Source organism: Saccopteryx leptura, chromosome 3 (genome assembly GCF_036850995.1).
Source record: "Saccopteryx leptura isolate mSacLep1 chromosome 3, mSacLep1_pri_phased_curated, whole genome shotgun sequence".
NCBI classification, from domain to species: domain Eukaryota; kingdom Metazoa; phylum Chordata; class Mammalia; order Chiroptera; family Emballonuridae; genus Saccopteryx; species Saccopteryx leptura.
In genome coordinates, this window is record NC_089505.1 from 223,978,581 (window position 1) to 223,983,049 (window position 4,469).

General features: G+C 37.8%; 1 non-coding gene across 1 annotated transcript; it reads right to left on the minus strand.

Annotated features, from left to right (window-relative positions):
- Positions 1-295: 295 nt before the first annotated feature.
- Positions 296-371, minus strand: TRNAA-CGC (transfer RNA alanine (anticodon CGC)). Its single transcript has one exon. It is a non-coding gene; the product is annotated as a tRNA-Ala (tRNA).
- Between the last annotated feature and the right edge of the window lie 4,098 nt (positions 372-4,469).

Below are 4,469 nucleotides of genomic sequence, written 5' to 3' on the forward strand. Positions count from 1 at the left end.
ATATTTTTTTTGTATTTTTCTGAAGTTGGAAATGGGGAGGCAGTCAGACAGACTCCCGCATGTGCCCGACCGAGATCAACCCAGCATGCCCACCAGGAGGCGATGCTCTGCCCATCTGGGGTGTTGCTCTATTGTGACCAGAGTCATTCTAGCATCTGAGGCAGAGGCCATGGAGCCATCCTCAGCACCCGGGCCAACTTTGCTCCAATGGAGCCTTGGCTGCAGGAGGGGAAGAAAGAGACAGAGAGGAAGGAGAGGGGGAGGGGTGGAGAAACACATGGGCACTTCTCCTGTGTGCCCTGGCCAGGAATCGAACCCGGGACTCCTGCACGCGAGGCCGATGCTCTACCACTGAGCCAACCAGCCAGGGCAATATAGACATTTTAATGATGTTTATTCTTCCTATCCATGAACATGGTATATGCTTTCACTTTTTGTATCTTCCTTGATTTCTTTTTTCAATGTCTCATAATTTTACGAGTAAAGTCTTTTACCTCCTTGGTTAAATTTACTCCTAGGTACTTTATAATTTTTGTTGCAATAGTGAAGGGGATTGTTTTCTTAATTTCTCTTTCAGACAGTTTATTATTGGTGTATAAAAATGCCACTGATTTCTAGGCCCTGGCCGGTTGGCTCAGTGGTAGAGAGCGTCAGCCTGGTGTGCAGAAGTCCCGGGTTTGATTCCCGGCCAGGGCACACAGGAGAAGCACCCATCTGCTTCTCCACAGCTCCGCCGCACTTTCCTCTCTGTCTCTCTCTTCTCCTCCCGCAGCCGAGGCTCCACTGGAGCAAAGATGGCCCGGGCGCTGGGGATGGCTTCTTGGCCTCTGCGCCAGGTGCTAGAGTGGCTCTGGTTGCAACAGAGCGATGCCCCGGAGGGGCAGAGCATCGCCCCCTGGTGGGCAGAGCATTGCCTCCTGGTGGGCGTGCCGGATGGATCCCGGTTGGGCGCATGCGGGAGTCTGTCTGACTGTCTCTCCCGTTTCCAGCTTCAGAAAAAAAAAAAATGCCACTGATTTCTGAATATTAATTTAATATCCTGCCACCTTGCCATATTCATTTATCAGGTCTAGTAGTTTTTTGACTCAGACTATAAAGTTTTCTATGTACAGTACCATGTCATCAGCAAATAATGATAGTTTTACTTCTTCTCTTCCAATTTAGATGCCTTTTATTTCTTTTTCTTGTCTGATTGCTGTGGCTAGGACTTCCAGAACTATGTTGAATAAGAGTAGTGAATGGGGGCACCCCTGCCTTGTTCCCGATCTTAAGGGGATTGCTTTTAATTTTTGTCTGTTGAGTATGATGTTGGCCTTTATTATGTTGAAATATGTTCCCTGTACTTCCACTTTGCTGAGAGTTTTGATCATAAAAGGGTGCTGGGTTTTATCAAATGCTTTTTTTTGCATCTATTAATATAATCATGTGATTTTTATCCTTCCTTTTGTTTATGTGTTGAATCACATTGATTGATTTGCAAATATTGTACCAGCCTTGCCTCCCCAAAATAAATCCCACTTGATTATGATGTATGACTGTTTTAATGTATGGCTGGATCCAGTTTGCAACTATTTTCTTGAAAATTTTAGCATCTATGTTCATCAGGAATATTGTTCTATAGCAGTGGTCAGCGAACTCATTAGTCAACAGAGCCAAATATCAACAGTACAACAATTAAAATTTGAGAGCCGAATTTTTTAAACTTAAACTGTATGGGTAGGTACATTGTTATTAACTAATTAGGGTACTCATTAAGTACCCTAATTGAGTGTGGAAGAGCCACACTCAAGGGGTCAAAGGGCCGCATGTGGCTCGTGAGCCGCAGTTTGCCAACCACTGGTCTATAGTTTTTTTTCTTGGTAGTGTCTTCACCTAGTTTTGGAATGAGGATAATGTTTGCTTCATAAAACGAGCTTGGAAGTCTTCCCTCCTCTTGAATTTTTTGAAATAGCTTGAGAAGGATAGGTGTTAGTTCTTCTTTGAATGTTTGATACAATTCACCTGTGAAGCCATTTGGTCCAAGAATTTGTTTGTTGGGAATTTTTTTGATGACTGTTTCCATTTTATTTGTTGTAATCAGTCTTTAGGTTTTTTGATTCTTCCAGATTAAGTCTTGGAAGATCTTATGTTTCTAGGAATTTATCCATTTCACCTAGGTTGTTTAATTTTTTAGCATATAGATCTTCATAGTATTTTCTTATAATCCTTCATATTTCTGCAATGTCAGTTGTTATTTCTCCACTTTCATTTCTAATTTTATTTATTTGAGCCTCTCTCTCTCTTTTTTTTTTTTTTTTTTTTTTTTTTTTTTTTTTTTTTGATGAGTCTGGTTAAAGATTCACCAATCTTGTTTACCTTCTCAAAGAACCAGCTGTTGTTTCCATTGATCTTTTGTATTATTTGTTTTTGGCCTCCAGGTCATTTATTTCTGCTCTGATCTTTATTATTTCCTTCCTTCTACTTCCTCTGGGCTTTATTTGTTGTTCTAAAAGTTCATTTAGATGCAAGGTTAAGTTGTTTATTTGAGCTTTCTCTTACTTCTTAAGGTATGCCTGTAATGCTATGAACTTCCCTTTCAGAACTGCTTTTGCTGTGTCTCATAAATTTTGAGTTGTATGTTCATTTTCATTTGTTTCAAGGAAATTTTTTATTTCTTCCTTGATCTCATTGTTAACCTATTTGTTATTTAACAATGTTATTTAGCCTCCAAGTGTTTGAATGTTTTTTAGTTTTTCTATTGTAGTTGATTTCTAATTTCCTGCCATTGAGATCAGAGAAGATGCTTGATATGATTTCAGTCTTCTTAAATTTATTGAGACTTGTCTTGTGTCCTAACATGTGGTCTATCTTAAAGAATGTACCATGAACACTTGAAGAGAATGTATATTCTTCTGATTTAGGGTGAAAGATTCTGAAGATATCAATTAAATCCAGTTGATTAGTGTGTCATTTAAGGCAGCTGTATCTTTTTAATTTTCTGTCTGGAGGATCTGTCCAATGATGTGAATGGAGTATTAAAATCCTCTACTATTATAATATTGCTGTTGATCTCGCCCTTTATGTCCATCAAAATCTGCTTTATATATTTAGGTGCTCCTATATTAGGTGCATAAATATTTACAATGGTTATATCCTCCTGTTGAATTGCTCCCTTTGTCATTATGTAGTGACCTTCTTTATCCCTTACTATAGCATTTGTTTTAAAGGCTATTTTGTCAGATCTAGGTATTGCTACTCCACCTTTTTTTTCATTTCCATTTTCATGAAATACCTTTTTCCAACCCTTCACTTTCAGTCTATGTGTATCTTTTGTTCTGAGGTGGGTCCCTTGTAGACAACATATGTATGGGTACTGTTTTCTTATCCATGCAGCTACCTTATGTCTTTTGATTGGAGCATTTAGTCCATTTACATTTAAGGTTATTATTGACATGTAATTGTTTATTGCCATTTTATTCTTTAAATCGACAATCCTCTTTGTCTAGATTTTTTTCCCTTTGCTCTTTTTACAGCAGGTCCCTTAACATTTATTGCAAAACTGGTTTGGTCATAATGAATTTTTATATATATTTGTCTGGAAAGCTTTTTATTCCTCCTTCAATTTTAAATGATAGTCTTGCTGGATAAAGAAGTCTTGATTGTAGATTCTTGTTTTGCATCACTTTGAATATTTTTTGGCAATCCCTTCTGGTGTCAAGTGTTTCTGTTGAGAAGTTGAATGTCATCCTTATGGGGGCTCCTCTGTAGGTAATTAACTGCCTTTCTTTTGCAGCTTTAATATTCTTTCTTTGTCTTTTAACTTTGGCACTTTAATTATGATGTGTCTTGGTGTAGGCCTCCTTGGATTCCTCTTTACTGTGACTCTCTTTGCTTCTTGAACTTGTGTGACTTTTTCCTTTATTAATTTGGTGAAGTTTCCAGCTACAATTTCTTTAAACAGGTTCTGTATGCCTTGTTTGTTCTCTTCTCCTTCAGGAATCCTTATGATGCGATGCTATTTCTCTTCATGTTGTCACAGAGCTCTCTTAGAGTTTCCTCAGACTTTTTGAGTCTGTTTTTATTTTGCTGCTCTGCTTCTGTGCTTTTGTTTATCTTGTCTTCTAAATTATTGATTTGATCCTCTGCTTCATTCAGCCTGCTATTGATTCCTTTCAGTGCAGTCTTCATTTCTGATATTGTATTTGTCATTTCTGACTTGTTCTTTTTTATGATTTCAATGTCTTTTTTTGATGCTTGCTATCTTTTTATTTAGATGTTCATTATGTCCATCCATTGTTGCTCTAAGATCCTTGAGCATACTAAAAATCATTATTTTAAACTCTGCATCTGGTAGTTTGGTTACTTCCAACTCATTCAGTTCTTTTTATGGAGATTTTTCTTCATTCATTTGGGTCACATTTCTCTTTCTGCCTATTTTGTCTGTGCATTAGGTAGCGCTGTCTGACTTTGAAATTTTTGTGGTGTCTTTA